This window comes from Pseudorasbora parva, chromosome 2 (genome assembly GCF_024679245.1).
Source record: "Pseudorasbora parva isolate DD20220531a chromosome 2, ASM2467924v1, whole genome shotgun sequence".
NCBI classification, from domain to species: domain Eukaryota; kingdom Metazoa; phylum Chordata; class Actinopteri; order Cypriniformes; family Gobionidae; genus Pseudorasbora; species Pseudorasbora parva.
The window spans coordinates 35,778,208-35,798,302 of NC_090173.1; the positions used below are offsets into that span (position 1 = coordinate 35,778,208).

At 36.6% G+C, this 20,095-nt stretch overlaps 1 protein-coding gene across 7 annotated transcripts in view; it reads left to right on the forward strand.

Moving 5' to 3' along the window:
* LOC137041678 (trinucleotide repeat-containing gene 6A protein-like) overlaps positions 1-20,095 on the forward strand; it is an 89,212-nt gene that overhangs the window by 40,553 nt on the left and 28,564 nt on the right. Inside the window, exons 1-4 of one of the 7 annotated variants that reach the window (XM_067418278.1) lie at positions 6,538-6,712; positions 8,331-8,382; positions 15,987-16,076; positions 18,024-18,117. The gene's annotated coding sequence lies outside the window, so the exon portion shown is untranslated. Of the gene's footprint in view, positions 1-6,536; positions 6,713-8,330; positions 8,383-15,986; positions 16,077-18,023; positions 18,118-20,095 lie in introns of those variants that run through there. The other 6 variants (XM_067418249.1, XM_067418288.1, XM_067418259.1 and 3 more) reach the window with 6 other exon arrangements.

Below are 20,095 nucleotides of genomic sequence, written 5' to 3' on the forward strand. Positions count from 1 at the left end.
CTACCGCGAATTGCAATAATGTAACTGATGAGCACTCAACAGCTAGATAATATACGTAATATACGCAGTGATATAGCCTCGCATCCACTTTGAAAACAGTTTGACTAAACTTGATTTCCATCTTTTTATGTCGGCATGGTGAGGATTATCTGGTTCAATTTCATGAAAAGTGGACAATGGCTACAGTATAGGAAGAGTAGAGAAATAGAGAAATTCAAAATGGAGGAAAACATGTTATGACTGAAAATTACTTCATGGAGTGCATTTGAATCGTTGGGAGCCAAGGAACCAGTGAAGAAATTAGTTTCTTGTCCTCATGTTTATACTAAGGTTATTAGCATAAACATGAGTGCAAATTCACTTGGACATTGTTTAGTTTGGCCAAAAAAAAATCATATTAAAAAACTGTATTTTTTACATAATAGAAAAGCTATATTGAAGTCATTAGCCATAGGCCTATAAAGAATAGCTTGGATATTTTTCTGACATAGCTGAATAAGGAAAATGTGCACACAGCACTATTTTCGCCTTGCTCCGCCACAAACATCCACATTTGAATAAAACCAATTTGTGCTGGACAATGAATATTTCAGTTTCTAACAGACAGCGTTAAAAAGAAAATCTGCATGGAAAGCTGATGGTCTCATAGCAATTTATTTCTGTAGTACCAGCTTTCCCCTGCCTGCACTCACCCCCCACTTACAACCCAAAGATTGGATCTGTGTGAATTGAATTGAGTTGGTCTGCTGAAATATGATGCATTACAACGCCTGTCTTCTCTACTGTTGCCACGGCAACGGGCGTCACATTGGCTGCCCCAACTGCACACACGTTCTGCAGTAATGAGCAGCTGGCAAGATGCCAGGGCAACATCCAGTCAACCTCAGTCCTGGTTGTTTCTTTTTCCAGCGTTTACAGTTCATAATTCACAGATTCGCTCTGCATATTTTACCATGAAAGCGTGCTCACATTAGGATCCAGTGATTCACCCTTTTTGTCTGGATTCATTACTGTCACCTCATGCCTCCCATGACTCACTTTAGGATCAGTCAGTAGGGGAACATAGCTGACTTGATTTTGCTTTGTTATTATACACTATTGTAGGACCGCAAATCAGTTTAGATAATACCACCCCAAAAAATGATTCTGTCATTTACTCTTGTATGGCTTTCTTTCGTCTGTGGAATACAAAATAACATTTTTTTTAAAATGTCAATAAAGGGTTCAATGCAATGTGGTTTTCAATTCCATTGACTTTCATTGCATGGACAAATTATTTAAAATATCTTAATCATGTTTACTGGCAGCCTGACTATTGAATTGAACCGAATCCAAATGAATAGTTAACTGTAGAGCTTTTTGGCTCCTTCTGGAATCCCAGCAATGTTAATGCTAATCGAGGCAATTAGCATGTCAAGAGTCTTCTGTGCTCCTCCTCCTTACATGCCGGACAGTGTTTCTCATGGAAGCCTGCCCTGTGGTGGAGAGTCTTTTGTTATACTAAATAAAAACACATGGATGGTATTCAGGACCTGGGGCTGTGAGGACACCCATTTGATACCTGACACCCTTCTGCACTGTTATTTAATGAAAGATTAATAGGAGAAATGTCAAAGACATTATCGGACATGGATACATTTTTAAAGCTTGAAGATGGGGTAATCTGTTGTCCTGCAGAGCAACAATAACCTCCAACAAGTGACTGTGTTTTATCTACAGAAACTTGTAAAACAGATCAACCTACACTGTATTTTTACAGACAAAAAAAACTATAAAATGTATATAGTTTAGTATGCTATATATAATGAAAAATGTAAATATAGATTTTTTTAAATTATTTTTTTAATACTTTAGGGTTTTTGCAAGTAAATTTGCAGGTAAAAAAATCAATTGCTAAATAATTTACCACCAAAACGGGAAAAGGACATTCCCGGATGTCATTGCATGACACATAGCTTTTGTGTAAGTATTTGTTTTTTCCTTCTCTCTTTTCTACATTTCTAGTGTGTTGTCCATTTATTGACCATGTTTTATTGAATTGTGACACCTGTATTATTATGGTGGTTATCAGTACATTTTGAGGTATAATTTGAGTAAAGTAGATTGGTGTAATAACTTTTCATCACTCAGTGGAATAAATGGTTATAAGTTGTAAAATGGCATCAATATTTTTTCGTAATACTGTATTGACACCTTATTTTATTTATTTTTTACAGTAAATTTCTGGCAACCACAGCTGTCAATTTTTTACCATAAATTTAAGTTTTTTTTTTGTTTTTGTTTTTTAACAGTGTATGCTGCTACTCACTCATGTTCTTGGTTGTTATTTGTTTTCACTGTCAAATGGATTGTCATTTTCTTTCTGTCTGTAAATCAGGCCCATGTGTAAAATGGCAAGAAAAATATTGTCTTTGCTTATAAAGTGGCCAGGTCTCTTTCATGTGTGGTTGGAAATGAGAGAAGACAGTGTTTTCTGACAGAAAGTATGATCGATGGCTGTGGAAGATGAGTGGTCTGCTCATTAGAGCTGGCATTATGGCTGCAGACCACTATCTGAAGAGCCACCCATGAGAGAGAGAGAATGAGAGGCATCATTAGGGCCCCCAATGAGCTCCTCTCATCTCTCCAGTCATTGGTCCTGTATATTTCCTATTTGTCAGCTCTCCCCAGTTCTTATATTTAAAATGCATCTAAAATATTAAATTCAGTAAGAATCAAGCTCCAGGTCAGCAAAAAGTTGTTAAAGTCAGGTAAGGAGATTTGTTTCAAATACTATGCGGTTCATTTCAGTATTCTGTATTGTATTATATTTTAACTAATGAAAATTCTTTAATTTATTCACCCTCAAGTTGTTGCAAACCAGTATAAATTAGGAATGTAGGTAACAGTCGATGAACTCCACTGACTTCCATATTTCCCCCCAATATAGAATTCAATGGGGTCATCAACTGTTTAGTTCCTCATATTCTTCAAAATATCTTCTTTTGTGTTCAGCAGAAGAAAGAAATTCATACAAGTTTGGAACAACTAAATTTTTTTGGGCGAACTGTCCCTTTAAGCTAGTTTAAGACCTTCTTGTTACAGGACTAGGTTTCTATTTGCTGCAATGAATATGGTTATGGTACGAGATCATTCAAAACAATATTTTGTGTTATTACCAGCCTTCACTATTCCTTACCGCTGGCCCACAGAAACACCCCGCTGTGAGATGGAACAATGTAGGCCACAAGGGTGTCCACCTATGTTATGGATATTATTTGACCCAAGCCAGATCAGATTAGCAAAACCACAATAGCAGATACTTCATCTTTACACATGGAAATTGTTTCCATTTAAAGACGTTTTCTTGAGTCTTAAATTTTATTATATGCTTCAGGGTGACATCTTTGAAGCATGTATGACATTTACGTTTAAAATTCATTTCTGTACTTTTTTTCCCCCATTGCAGAAGACTGAAAGCACAGTGTGAGATGCCTAGAAGATTTCACAAGTCTAAACTGAAATGTATGCCTTGCAGATGAAACGCATTACACAGATAGGTGTGAATTATTAAGATGAGGGTGGGATAGGCACATGCAAATGAGTCTCAAATGGACCAGAGCAAAGTTTTTGAATGGAGCTGTAGCAGCTCTAGGTGAAAATGCCTCCATCTAAAATATATACTGCATGCATACATGAATGACAACAAGATAGCTCTTCTGAGCATCATTTGCATCTTTATATTGCTTTTACATGAATGGAGTGGGACTAAAACAAGTCAAGCTGTGAAGACCGAGATCACCACAAATAAATGTGTAAATGTTAAAGCATGGAGCTCAAATATATTTTGCTGTTTTAATCAGATTTGTCAGGTTTAAAATGTTTCGTTTTAACATACACTCTTTAATATGTTGCTATATGAGATCCGTCTTATAGAACGCCTTAAAAGTATTATGTAAGTTAACAATATGTTAAATGTATTATTAATAGTACCGAGTACCATGATATTATAATCTGATACCATCACTAATTTTATTGAATGGATAGATTTTAACTAATATATTCAACAAATATTTGTTGATTATATATTATGTGCTATTTTTTGCAGTCAGCACCTTCCATTTTAAGTACAATACAATATAGTAATATAATAGCAATATAAATTGTAATCATATTTTGCCATACAATATGTGTATATATGATATATGTTTCACAATATTCATGATCATAATGCAGCCATGGTGAGAAGACTTTTTTCACACACAAAAAAATGTTAACTGACCCCAATATTTTTAACAATTATATTAGTTATATTATATTATATTCAAAATAAAGTGCTGACTGTTTCCATAATCTAACACAACAGAGCAAAAATAGCCTTTACTCTCAAGGGTTAGTTGATGAGGCAGTAGTGTATTAACATTATAAATGACAGAGTGCATGGCTGTGTGAAAATGATAAATGCCTTGCAGAATTGGTCTGATAGATAAATCGAGCCTGGAAGCATGGTGGTGCAGGCTGATCTGCGAATGACCGGACAGGTAATTGGTTGGATCCAGAGTGTAATTCAGCTCTGACAAATCCCTTTCACAGCTGGCACCCTGTCTGAGAGAGCGACTCTAGGGGGATGGGTGAGAGACAGATAGAGATTCAATATAATGATGGGGTAGTATAGGAATCAGGCAAGAGCGAATGAAAAATAGTGCCCTTGTTGGTGAGATTCTTTGTACATCTGGGGACCAGTGAATAATGAGGATTAGGGGGACAGCTAACCAAAAGAAAAGCAAATACTGTGAGTGACATGCAAAAGTTTGTCACATCACTTCTGCATGAGCGTATTTATGCAAATTTTGGCAACCTGCTAGTTTTGATGATTGAAATGTGCGTATTTAGTATAGGTACCATTTTGAAATATATCACTAGTGTAACAAAGCTCACTAGTAAGTGAGTTTGCAAAGCGAGTCTCTGAAAACCAAAGCCAGCCATGTATTTGTCATGCAAAGCTGTTCCCCTCCTCCTGCCCTGTCTGCCTGAGCACAATGCATCTGCCTGCGTTCCCAGGCTCCACTTGCTCTCATCGTTCTGGGAGGGGGGAGAGCAGCCACAGTCACTGGCCTGACCAAACTGACCCTTGTCCTACTGCAGCTAACTCAGTCACAAGCAGCTGGCCCCGGACCTCCGCTGATCATCAATATTCATGACTCATACAAAATTCATTCTCAATACCACAGGCGCAGAGGCCTGAGCTGTCACGAGCACTCTGCGCTGTTACTTTCTCATTTTATTTTAGTATATTTGTGACTAAACAGACTTGTTAAAGCAGAACTATGTCTTGCATAATATTTGGAATGACTATAAATATTCTTAATTTAAGAAGATAGCCTATGTCTATATTAAAAATCTGAATAATTGGACAGTAAAAAAAGTAAATAAATAATGTTTGAAGTTACAAACCACTCATTAGTCTGTGATTTCATAAAAAAGTTGACATAGTTTAGCAACATCATGCATGCAAAATGTCTTTGCATCATATATCTGAACTCAACAGAATGTGGCTCTGCTCATGTATTTTTAGTATCCTATTTTTGTGTCAGTTTAAATGTTATTGGAACTAAATCTAACTATATTGATATTTTGATATTAATGTATTTAAACCTGGTTGATATCTGGTTGAAACGGTTTCAATAGCTACTTCTGTGTGTTTCCTGCCTAGTGAGGCAGAATGAGTGCCTTCAAAAGGACAGCGTAGCCGAGCCGTTTTCAACTGTGCCACTGCTTTGTCTTCAAAGTGAAAACGCAAGCAAATTCCAGACTAAAAGCTGGTCTGTATCTATATTGTTGTAGATTTATTTAGGTTTTCCCAGTCTGCACTTGGTTGGCGTTTTTGTCTTGTGATGAAAGAGTTATATTTCACAATGGTGAAGGTAGCCTACTGTCAACAAACATCTGAACAAGAATAAGGAATGTGTGACATTAGGAAATCGATCACATTGTCAAATCATTACAATTGCTGTAACCCTGTATAGGCTATTTTATTTTACTTGCATATGATTTTACCCTGTTGTCATACACATGTAATTGTTTTCTTAAACTCTGAATATACTTTCACCTATACTTGTTAGTTGTCACTTATAATTTCCCATCGGTTTGGATATTTTCTATGTCTATGAATTATGGTTTTTTTTTTCTCATAATGGTCTCGTACTCATACATTTCCCTCCAATATTTGACTTGATATCACGTTGGACATTAGTAAAATAGCAAAGCCACCGTGACGAGTCCTGGTTAACCGTAGGCTCTCTGGCTGTGTTTCAAAACCTAGCGAGCTGCCTACCTAGACAGCATTTTTAGGCGTTAAAGTCAGCTCAGCATTCACGCCACTCTTAACAACCGTTTCAGAACGATACATCCCGATCCCCTGCAATGCCCAAAAATACTTCACGTGCTCCAGAATGATAAAAATGCCGTATATGTAGGCAACTCGGTAAATTTGAAACACAACCTGAATGTGGCCACCATTTTGGAGGTGAGTATGTTGAGTTGGAGGAAGTGCTCTGAGAACAGCGCTTGAGCTCTTCCTGCAGTTACAGGGATGAATGCATGAATGCGAGAGAAGAAAATGGCGATCGAGCAGGACAAATGTTTCCCCTCCTAGACTCTGCAAATGTGTTGAATTTCTATAGCCTTATTATTTGCTTTCATTTCATCTCTGCTGCACTTTAAACTACAAGAGGTGAGTTTTGAGAATCGTGTGTGTTGTGGTTTCCACAATGTAAGCAGCATACATTTATCCAGCGTATCTGCGATATCTAAGCTGAGCTCAGCACTGGAAAGACACGGTTAAATGTTTTAACTTACTGTTTGCGTTTTCGTGATAGTTACATAGTTCAACTGTTTATAAAACAATAGTATTTACTGTCTGCATGATATCTAAAAAGCAAATATGATTTCTTGAACATCTCTGCTGCTTTCACTTAATGGCACCGAAGTGACATTGCAGTCGGCTTTAAGTGTAACTTACGTTATCGCTACTAACGTGTTTTAAAAGATAAAAGTCGAGTTAATGAATGTACGATATTTAAATATTTGGTTTGGTGCGTTCTGAGACTGATATCTGTAACGTTAGTGTATTTTTGGAAAGATGTTGGATGTTTAATTCGACAGCAACTTTTCTCTGTCGAATCGTTTGGTTGCAACCTGGAGCATTTGCTTGATAATGAAGCAACAATGAACGTTACGATAATGTCACTATTCAGGTATTATGAGCAATAATAACCCCCTTTTTGATTCGTTGAGCAGTTAAATGAGGCTTAGTAACGTTAGCCAGTTGGTTTGTTAGCATTCTTAGCTCAGCTGCTGAATTGCGCACATAGAGTAACATTATCTTTAATAACTGGACAAACGTTAGTTTTTTTTTTTTAACCGATGTATTCGCTGTAATAACGTTCTGCAGTGGCGAGCCTTAAATGCTAACTGTTATGTGTTTATTTTGTGTTTAGCTTTTAAAGTACGCAGTCACGGCAGCTAACACAGGAAAAATGTCAGAGAAAAGGCTAGGTTTCATTTTTCCAGTAAAGGAAATGCAGACCTCCCGAAGGCGCTCTTTGAAAGAAACAGTTGTTTAGAATTGTGTTGTGTGTTATATTGTAATGTTTTTAAGGGCAGGTCAAGGTTGCAGGTTTGTCCTGTTAGCAGTAGCAGCTGAAGCCAGTGTTGGGGGAGGAGGTCTCCCTGCTCTTTGCCTCTAACCACCTTAATAAAGTATACCAAATATTTAACTGCATCACTTGTTTTGTTTTCAAGAAATATATTTGTTTATTACTCTAAATCTCGTATTATTTTAGCTCAAGTTAAGGTTAGCTAGTAATGAATGTATGCTGTTCTTCATGTGTGAGTGGCGATTACACTGTGACTTGTAAGCAGAAGTGTGTCCATCCATCTTTCATATTTTTCCTAATATGAAACTATGGAGAGAGGCGTACTGAATTGATTTAGGTTTCACGTTGTAGTGTATGTTGTGATGGGATGTTTGCGGTTGCCATCTGACAAATCACCCAACTATGTGGCACTTGCATTGCTTGCTACTTGTCCTAAGAAAAAAAAAGCTTGTCCACTGTTAGTCTTTTATAGTGCCAAAACGTTGCCTTGTTGTCGTTACACACTTCATTGTAATTCACACAATGTGCTGTTTCCATTCACAAGTTAAATATGTCAAGCGTAGCTATATTCCACGGTCAGATTTATGCTTATAAATGCAATAACTTGGTTTTGTAAGCATCATTTATATACTAGAGAATGAAAAGTTTGAATGTTAGTTTATTAGATTAACAGCCATTTTATTTCCTTTATAGAGAATTGGATGCTATTGCCACCAAAGACATTGAGGAGAAGCAACACAGGTCAGTAAGTGTTCTCTTCTCTCTGTAGTCATTTTCAGTTGTGTACATAGGTGCTTTATTTTTCTGAAGCGTCTTCTGGGCTTTTCCTATTCATGCCTATGCTGGGCGGCATTAACAAAGCCGGGTCAAAGCAGCTGCTGCTGGTGTAAGCAAATGCAGTTCCGTTTGAATTAAAGGGGTTCCCAGTGCTGAGTAAGCTTTGCTTTTTTTTTCTTTTTTTTTTAAATGTTCAACAAAAACAGTGTTTGTGTAGCTCTTTGTGACGCTACTGTGTTGCAGTCATGAGTCACAAACCCTTGCCTGTTTATATACTGTCTCAGTTTGTTGTCATTTTTATGTACTAGATTAAAAACTACTGATCACGATATCATAACACTTTCATCTTGATTTTGTTTTCGTTGTTGTGCTGCCGAGAAGTATCAGTATATTGCTTAACCGGTTTGCTTTTAACTTCAAGTTAATCATAGATGGCTTTTGAGTTTTTCTTATCAGGGAAATGAACATTGCCCCTGTATGTTCATAACCACATCCACACCTAACAATGGCAGGGACAAGATCATAACACTTTTGCTTTCACGGAGTTTGATGGCATATTGAAGTATATTTCTAGCATTTGAACAGTTTTTTGTTTGTTTGTTTCATGGCATTTTCATATGATTATTTCACAATGTGCGTTTTGACTTCTCATTTAGATCATAGTGACTCAATGTGGGGAAAAAATCTAAATGAGATTTTTTTTTTTTCCTGGTAGATATTGCGGTTACAAAAGCCACGTTTCCTGTGCTTGTATGTCTGCACAATTCAGCCAAAAGATTGTTTTCTATGTCATTAGTATTATTATTCGGGATGGTAAATAAAAAATATTTAACAAAATAAGTATACTGTAAAGTTTCACTCTGTAATGAGTAAATGGGTATTAAAATAATTTTACAGTACAACTGTACAATAACAATGCTAATACCTATAGCCAACTTAATTTCTTAATTGTCATATGTTAAACAATCATGCTTTTATTTTTGTGTCAAAATGCACAGCCCTTTAGTTCACCCAAAAATGTAAATTGTCATTTATTCACTGTCGTGTTGTTCTAAACCTGTAAGACTTCGTTCATCTTCGGAACACAAATGAAGATATTTTTAATAAAATCTGAGCCAGTACTGCGCTCTCCATAGACAGATACAGCACTAACACAAAGACAGAGGTCGTAAAAATGAATCCATATATATTGAGTGGTTTAGTTCACATTTTCAGAAGAGACATGATCGCTTTATATGATGAACAGATTAAATTTAGGCTTTTATCGACACATAGGCCCTTATTCATGAAAAAAGTATATGAGCAAGTTCTGAGTAATTTGCACGGAAATGGATCTTTACGAAAACAGTCATCCAGATTCACAAACGCTTCGTATACCGTGGAGTCTGTAGTTAAACGTGTGTATATTAATGAAGTCCAAACGTTTAAGGAGGCGCGTGCACACTCATTGATAATAGCATAATCCCCGCCCATGAGTTACATCTGAAAATGACATGGCCAGGAATGCTGTGGAATCTTCTGGACTTCTTTCTCAGGTTTGGCTCCAGTATTTCGCATAAATGATAAAGACCAATTGGCCATATGACTAGCAATACATATTCAATTATCCGGTGTCCACCAAAACATTTTTTAGCCAGCTAAAAAGCAGCTGGTGCACTTCCGAAAATGGCCAGGTGCTTTGCAAGGGCATTCTTTTTCCAGCTGGGATATTTTGGTTGATATGATGCTGTATATCCATGGCAGTAATGTCTTACTAGTATTTCATTTAGTTTTGACTTCTCATTTTTGTCCCGCCCCTCCTCCACTGTGTTTGAACAACCTGGTAAAAAGTTACAGTGCCTATCACCCAAAGTTAAACATTAGTAAAAAAAATAATAATGAATAAATTAAAAAAACTGAGAAAATCAACTCTTGAAATATTATGGTTGGCCTACATACGGCATCACAATGCAATGTCGTCAGTTTGCCTAGATTAGAACACAGAACGTTCAAATATGTTACACACCATGTTACACACCATTTACACATGGTAGGGAGGGAACAAGTGTCGTACCAACTAACATTTTGAAAATATGAAAATTTTCTTGAATTCAAAAATTTGCGACTGATTTAAACACGTTCTGCTCGTGTTTCATGAATGAGGCTCTTAAACTGATCAGTGAATACAACCAGAGGCTTAACCACCATTGGTTCTCGCAGAAGCTCAAATGTACTGCGTAACACAAGAATGAACCTCATTGGTTCTCGCACATCAAGTGAACATGCTTGAGCTTTTGTTTAGAATAACGTGTGTTGAATGTTTTTATTAGCAATATCACACAAATAGCAGTGCAATATCGCTGTATATCAGCTAGGCTGTAATTCAGCCATATTTGAGGTCTAAATAACAATTTTCACTTAAACTCTTAACTGCATTGTAACAATAATAGTATTTGTAAAATTATCAAGGTTTGCTGTTTGCCATGACATAATCTGTGAGGTATGTTGCAAGTGGGGTGATATAAACTGTGAAACAGTTATAGTGCTGTTATTACTAGACTAGCGCACTGCTGGAAAAGGATCTGAATCTGTTCATCATATAAAAACGATTGTCGCATCAGAAAATTTAGCGCTAAATTCAAAAAGATTATTTTTACGATCTCAAGTGTCAGTTGTGTAGCTGTCAATGGAGGGACAGAAATCTCTGGTTTCATTAAAATATCTTAAAATATTGTTTTTCCGAAGATGAAATTATTCAATTTCAGTTTTATTTAAATTTCATTTTACATTTTACATTTTGTGATGCATTTCTTTCTTTATGGCCTTACAGTGATATTATATGTGCTGGTATGAGTTCGACATCTTTTAGCTGCGCACTTCATAAACAGATGCCCCTGTCTTTGTGTTTGTGTATTGGGAGGCTTCTGTTGATGAGATGGCCATCTGGTTAAACACTTTAAGGAGAAGAGGTTGTTCCTGGGGGAGGGGCAGGACTGTGTGGCCTCAAACTCAATCTTGATAGGCTGACTTTACTGCCTGGAAATGGCTATATTCTACTTTCACATCAGATACTTGTTTGGCCCCTCATGTAATTGTGATGCTGTAGGCTTATTTTTATGAGCTTGAAGGACAACCCCCCCAGTTGTTGAAACGGGAGGCTGCATGACTCTACCCCCTTCTGTTGGTAACTGCTCTTCTTACCAGGCTGAAGTCATAATTATTATCGCAGTGTCGTTGTCATGTTTTAGCTGTCACATTTTGTCAATAGTATTGATGTGAGCTATACACACGTTTTTTGTTTTTGACTCTCAGCTTTTCAATGCTGTGGTTAATTTTGTACAAAGACACTGATTACTCTGTGACTTGCAGTTAGAAGTGGCCATTCATATTTTACTAACCTATTTGCTAAAGTAAATTTGAAATCAGAGTTTAAGGGGAAACTATCCGTCACATTCTCTTCATTTATTTTTTCTCTTTTTTGGCAAACGAATCGCACTTTAAATACAAGTGTAGGAAGGTGTACAAAAACATACAAAAAGCTGTTAATTGGCACTTCCTGCAAACTGGGCATTTAATATACGCGTTTACCTTTCATCTCATCTGGCATGATTTTGTGCAGCAGTAGAAGCTACACACTGGGAATATAGGGAATATGACAATCACTTAACAAGTGCTTTTAACTTTGTGTGAAACACTGTGAAAAATAACTGAAAATCATAGTACATAACAGATAGACTTTGTCATGTAATTGAAAAGATCTAAACTTTCAGAATACAACATTTAGAGTTTATTTCTGTTAGAGACCAAACTATACCAAGTATTTGTATTAATATTGCCATCACCCTGCATGTAAGCCCTTACACATGATGCTTTTGAACAAAATTTTTCTTTGTAGTTTTGCAAAACATTAAACCATATTAGATCATATTATTTAGAGCTGGTGGTCTCGAACGAGCCCTAACACAACATAGGATAATGTGTAGATCATGGAGTGACAATATGCTGCTTGGCATAAGTCATAGGACTTCTGGTATCCAACCTCGTTGCGATCATGACGCAGTGTTTTCCAACGTCATTTAAAAGTTCAACCAGTGGAAACTGGATCTTGGGTGGGTTTAGTGGGTAGAGACGAGGTGAATAGACTAATCAGACACTGTTTTACAGCTGGAGCACGCCTGGATTGGTCTGATCTCTCTGAGTGCACAGCTAAAATGGCACTGGAAGAGCAACTATCATCAACCAGGATCTTGTTACTTGTGTAAACGTCATAATAAAAGTGCATAATATAAACATGTACAGTGCAGCCAAAAAAGTATTCACAGTAGGGGTTTCAATTTGCACATTAAATTAACAATCGATTAATCGTTGGCCATAATGCTACGATATGCATCTACAGCAGTGGCTAATAGTAGGGCTGGGCGATATCTCGATATTTAAAATATATCGAGATATTTTTTCAACTCGATATGGATTTGGACATATCGTATATATCGATATATTGTTTATATTTAATTCTGATTCCACCACTTTGCTTGTTTGCCTTCTCTGTGCTGTGCTCGTGCGCCTCGTTGCTTTTGTTCCCCCTCCCCTCGTGTTGTCTCATTGAACACGGCGGCGTCCGCAACCAGGTGAGGATTAGTTATCATGTTAACAAGCGCGTGAGTTGTTCAACACTTAGTTTAGAGACCATGTTTTCCTTCTAACACAACTGCTTGCTAAAATTCATAAAGAAATATTAATGCTCATCATAGTTCAAATCGCAAGTTTCACCCACAGTCGCGGTCGCAATCATGCCAGTTTATGAGTTTAAAATGTCAAAATGATCGCATATCATTTGAAAACATTTTAAAAGTATTGCAATATCATTACTATTATTATTTTGTCAGCTTAATCACGGGATTATGATGAATAGGTCTATTCATGTTTTAACCAAGAGGGAAAAACGCAACATCCCGGGTGTCCTGAGACACAGTGCTCTTCTGTAAGTTGTACTGTAGCCTAATAGCCTACCTTCTGACATTCATATTTCCTTCTGTAACTGGAAAAGAAGTGAAAATTGGCTCGTGTAGCCTACATGAAACTCCATTTGTGTTTCACATTCTCTTCTAAACAACTTCTAAAAGTGACCAGCAGTGTTTTGGCAAACATTTATGTCACAAATAGTTCACGTTTCTGTGTGTGTGTGTGTGTGTGTGTGTGTGTGTGTGTCAGTCAGATAGCGTGAGACTGTAAGTTATAGTTTTTTGCAAATTATTTTGTTTAATAACTCTTTTTAACATCAAGCAAGTCACATAAGTAACAGTCGTGTGCCCAGTCTATTCTCTGCTATGCGTCGACCTAAAACGGACACTTTTCACAATGTTGAAGTACCCTATTAAAATCATTCAGATATTGCATGCTGTTGCGGTATGCATATTGCGATATTTACATTTGCGATATTTTGATAATTTCAATATATTGCTCAGCCCTACTCTTAAGTTAAACTTGAAATTGCAAAAAGATCATCATTGTTAAATGAAGAAAGTCTTATCAGATACAATGAGTTTAAATGTGAGATCCGAATGAATGGACACTATTGGTTGTGAGCACAGTGCCACCTGGAAGAAACAAGGAAGCTGATTGGCCATTGAAACTGCACGTCACATAGAATCTGCATGTCACATAGAATCAGGTGTGTCTGTGATTACCAGCATGCAGAAGGATCTTTGTTTGCAACGTGGATGTGCTTCTCCTACCCAAGTTGCTAAGGAAGTTTGAAGCCATTGAGTTTGGAGTAAACCACATGCTGATTTTTTTCAAGGACTGCTGGGAAAAGCCGCAATGTTTTCAACTTTTAGAGACTACTGGTTATTAAGTGTCACGTTATCAGGGATTTTCAGCCCAAACTTGAAAAAGGCTTCAATCAACCTTAGAGTGTGCATGGAATAACTCTAAACATCCGAAATAAGCACTGAAAACAAGCAAAGAAGATCAAGATATTGCTGATTTATTTTCAATAAATTGCTTCAGTGATGAAGATTCAGATGTTTTGTGTTAGTCCATGCACACTCTGAAGTTGATTGAAGCCTTTTTCAAGTTTGGGCAGAAATTGAGGCTGAAAATCTCTGATAACTTGACAGTGACCTGCAGTGTTTTAGCAAACATTTATGTCACACATCATTCATGTTTCGGTGTGTGTGTCAGACAGCGCGAGACTGCAAGTTATTGTTTTTTCACAAATTATTGCTTTTAAAAACCGTTTTTAACATCAAGCAAGTCACACAAGTAACAGTCATGTGCCCAGTCGATTCTCTGCTATAACAGACACTTTTCACACTTTTGAAGTAGCCTATTAAAGTCATTCAGATATTGCATGCTGCGATATGCATTTGCGATAATTTATTTTGCCCAGCCGTAGCGTAGAGTGATAAGTGGAAATGAGTGAAGTCACTTTACCAGTATAGCAGTTTTTTGGCTTTTATAAGTCTGACCAATGTTGTCTCCACCAAGACTGGTAATACCACAAAATAGTTTTACTGCCTTAAAGCCTTGTTTATATACTTTTGTCTGGCTCCGTAGCGTAAGCCTCCGCTGACAGTGCAAGCCTCGTCCGTTTGGGGATATGTTTATACTCGACGCGCTCGCTCGCCGTTGTGCTATTCTTTGAAACGACACGGAGAGGTACTAATTATTGATATTGATAATGTTTTAAACCATATCGCCCAGCCCTACCAATACACTATTTTAATACCATGAAATAATTAGCAGCCAATAATGTCCTGTTTAAAAAAAATCTAATTGTATATAATTATTAGTGCTTTTAATTGATATTTTTTTAAATCCCATTTACAGTACAATCTCAAAGTAAACTGAGGTTTTTAATATTTTTGTACTGTAATAATTTCAGTTACTCTCCAAATTAATGTAGAAACAACCTAAGACAGTATTTTAAGTATTTGTTGAAATTGCATCTTTTTACGAATGAAGGCCAGTATCACTGATACTGATTTACTGAAATTGTTTTTTAAACATTTAATGATATGATTTAACAAGTGCACATAAAACAATCTTAATATAAATCCATTATAATTGGGTGTGTCATATAGATAGGGCGTTTACAGACAGCGTGTTGCACTTGAATGGTTTAAAAGCATTTGCGTGAATAGTAGTCTGACAACTGATGTTGCATTGAACATTTTTAACACATTAAACTGAAAAACTATACATATATTTACAAATAATTATGTATATTGTTAATCTACTGTGCATATTGCCAAAGAGTTGCTGATATCATTGAGCTCACTTCATAAAAATTGTGCGTCTTGGATAGATTAGCAAATTTTTGTGCAGATCTAGAGTGTAGTAGGTAGTCAGAGAAAAAGTATTTGCCAGTTTGACCCACAGAGATAGTTGGCTGTTTATAGAGGAGTAATTTCCCAGTTTAATCCGTTAAGGAGATTACCAGAAGCTTTCTCCCTTTTGCTAAATGCATTGCTGCAGCATTTATTTGGAGATGTAGCTGTGGGTAACTGTTAGAGTTGCTTAAGGTGAAGCCAAATTATCATTTTTTATCTGCCATTTAATCCTGAATTCCTTTTTTAATTTTCTTTTTAGGGAAATCATTCGAAACACAGATGGAGAGTGGATGGTGGAAAGTGTAGAGCTCATTGGAATGACGATAAGGAAGAGGAGGCTGGTATAAAGGTAAAACTATTTTTTTAATTGTCTGCATGCAGGGCCAAATATTACCAATGGCAATTTTTTGGAGTTATTTTGGGCTCAGTGCATTGTCACAGCATCAGCTATCAAGCCATATTCATTAATGCTGTTGCGCTATCTGTGTTTATTTCTGATTGGGAAAGAAAAGCAAAGCCATCTTATCATAGTGACCATACTTTGCCTTTTATGCAGACCAAGGCACATCATAGAAACTTGTCAGTGGGTGTAGCATTTTTCCACTGAGTGATGTGAAAAGGCTGATAGCTCAGGTCTTTATCTCTTGACCTTGTCTTCACTCTCACAGTAGCTTAAGGCCAGTGGTGTGACTGACACTCCATTCAGTCTGGTAACAGCGACTAAATGCTCTCCTTGGAGAAGTCTGTGGTCTTGCCAAAAGAAAGTAAAAAGTGTAAATGTGTAGAAATTATTACAGTTAATGCAATGAACATGGCTTTTTTCAAACCCTCTTTAAAAGTCAAGTATTGTGCGGTAAATACTGCATCTACTTCATCCGGTATCTGGGCAATGTGCTGCTGCTCAGAGATTTGCACAGCAAATATCATGTTTCCAGTACCCACCCCTCCCTGGTTACCCCGGGTGACTTTTTACTTATCTGTTGGCCCAGATGTCCTTGTCTTCTTCATGATACAGAGTAATATTTGGGCAATAAAGTTGCCTGAGTCAACTCTGCTGTGTGCAAAACAATATTCTGCTCCTTTTTAATTTTTTATTTTGACTAGATTATAAACTTTCACTTGCAGTTAAATTTATTCCTTATTACATGACTTATTCATCCAAAAAAATACCAGCTGGAAACTATTTATTCCTCATCTAAAATGTTGAAACGCATCCCAGACCTTCCTGTTTTTCCTTGCACCTCTCATTTTGAACATCTTAGTCTATGACAAAGTCAAAAGTTTAGCATGTTCTTTTTTTTTATTTATTTTTATAAAGCAAAACCTACAGTGTCAGACAATGGAAAACCCTTCAAGAAATGATTTGTAGCGTCTGTGTTTGCGAAGAAGGTTTAGTGTGTTGGTGACTAAATCGCCTAGCTGTTGCTTAGCAATGACCATGCAAAATATGTTTGCATGCAAGGAAGAGCCTCTGGCAAATATGGCCTGCATTAAGTCATCAAGGCTGGAAAATGACTTAAAAATGCCAAAAGCAAAACTTCAGACATCTGAAAGATAGTACCATGTCTTTTTGGCTCTAATAGTTATAGATTACTGACATAGCTGGCACCAAATATGGAAAGCTGTTTCATGTCGAGACCTGTTCAGCATACTTGTAATTTTAAGACAAATGGCAGACCTGATCATGTCTGCAACTTTTTGGGGGGAATGTTGAAGAGAAACACTTTATTATTGTAATTTATATTTAATTTTGTCTCCACGTGATTCAGCTTTTGATATTGCATTTCAGCAGTGAAGAAATAAATAAACTAGTATTTTTAGTGTTCCTGGAAAGATGCCTTCTGATACTGCATCAAACCGGAAAGATTTCATACTGTCTATAATTCTGTAGTCATAAAGGTTTGCCATTTGAATACGCCACTGGTTGTTGCAGTGCAACATATCTGCATGGTAGTCTGCTTGTTGCAACGTGACCACCTCACTTCCTGACAGTTGTCATTCCACAACAAGCGAGTCGAAGCTGTCTGAACAGGAAGTTGCCCCTAAGAAAACAGCCCTGTTGTATGGTTGCAGTGTTATTTCACACCTTTGTTTCCTTTTTGAACTCCTCCACAAAAACATTCAAGTGATAAAGCAGACTTTAAAAAAAATGAAAGCCCCCAAAAAAGTTCCCCCTCACAGAGCCCCCACTAAATGCAGCAGGAGGAGCTGGCAGGAGTTTCAACTCGAGCAGTAAAATGACACCATGCCCCTCCAATTTTTTTCCTTTTCTTTTTTTTTCTTATGAAATGCAAAGAGAAGGAACAAAGCTGGATGTCTTTTGAAGGCTTCTGGTAAAACTGGAGAGGAGAGGAAAAGAAAGCTGTGATCTAATCCTGTATTACTTGAAGGTAGAGTTTAAGCTTTGTTAATGCACTACAAATGTTGCACTTTGTATTTTGAGTTCTTCTATTCTCTTTTCTTGTTAAATTGCTGCATTTGTAAAATGTTCACGGCTGTTGTGATGTGAGAGGAATTAATATATTATACTTGTCAGTTTATTGGTAGCTCCCGGTTCTAGACTGTGTGTTGGACCTGCTCTGGAAAAGTCGGGACAGTTTCTGTTTATAAAGCATTCAACTTTTTTTTTTTTTAAATGTGAAACTGAATTGTTGCTCTATGAGATCATTCCTAAAGAGGAAATTCCACAGCCAAAACAATGTCCATGAACAAACTGCTGGATATTGCGAACAGTTGAGCTGAGGGTACAGTGTTAAGAAGCTGAATGTGCAGTGGTGGTGAACTGTTAATCTACTTGTTAGTGATTTTGACTCCGCTGTTTTGAACTGTAGGTTTTCCTACCTGAGTGCATGAAAAGAATTTATAGAGCAATTGAAATCCAAATGCATTGCTTATTTTTATTCTTACGAATGATATACTTGTACCAAAATGCGTCATGGTAATGCCAAGGTTTTTTTTTAGGACACCTACCATAGTATTTTTTGAAATTCTGCAATGGCATCCAAATATGATGGTGCATATAGTAATCAGTATCATGGTATTAGCATTAGCATAACAATATTTTTCAAAATCAAAGATCTATCAAAAACAAAAGCGTCACGAGACTGCATGAATAATTTTCATAAACGCTTGTCTTTATGTACAGTAGGACTGCACAATTATGACATGCAAATTATTCCCTTGAAATTATAATTGTGTTTTTTATTTTATTTTTATGTTAATTACGATCATTGAGTGTTTTGAATAGCTTTATACCCTGTGCTTGTTCTTCGTAGGTCGCCATCTCGGGTAACTGGATTTGATTGTTGACGGTTTCTCTTGATCTTGGATTATTTGGATGTTCGAAGCTCATTCTGGACTTGCTGTCATAGCAACAGATCCGTAAAACTTAAATAATTTAAAATATCTTACAAATTATGTTAATGTTGTGTAGATTATAATGCTATAGACACAGTCAGTTTTTACTGATAGATTTATTTGATATAATTTGTTTGTAATTTAATTGCCATCTTACACGCATGCTGTACAGTTAATCTGAGCTGTGCATTCATTTGAATGGTGACAGAAATTATGGGAGTGGCTTGATGTGGATAACTATGCAGATCATTAATGCGGTCATGAACCAATCTGCATCAAATATAACATTTCAATGAATTGTTAATAGAACTGGATAAAAAATAGACTTCTTGATTTTAATCGATTTTCATTTTATCAACCAAGAATCGATTAGTCATCTTGTTTTCAGATGAATGAAAAGAACATTGTAGCGCACCCTCATCCATTAAATCGCAATAATCGTTGTGCTTTGTTATTATGGATATGACACTGTCTCAGATTTCAAATTGTCCATTTTATTACGAAAGTCAAAAACATAAATACCATTTGGCGCTGTGGCGTAAGATCACACTGGCACAGCTCGAGAAGCAGCAATGCAGAGCGCACGTGAACTGATCTTCTGTTTCCGCCTTCATACCAGTTACAGCGTGAAATAAATATCAATAATTGCAGTGCACATTTTGGTTATCACAACTTTTGTGGTGTTTTGGTCGCTTGGCTATTTCCTTGCGAAGGTCTGAAAATTCGTCAAGGTTTTCGTCAGTGTCTTTTTTTTAATTATATGATGTCACCAAGTTGCTGCATTGCTGATCGTGGTTTTGAGTATCAATGCATCTGCCCCCTAAAGCCCAGTATTATCAGACAACTTAAAGGTTTAGTTCACTTTTAAATGAACTTTTGCTGATAATTTACTCACCTCCATGTCTTTTTCTTCAGTCAAAAATAAATGAAAGTTTTTGATAAACATTCCATCATTTTGCTCCATAAAATGGACTTCAATAGCCTGACGTGGTCATACTGAATTCTAGTCAG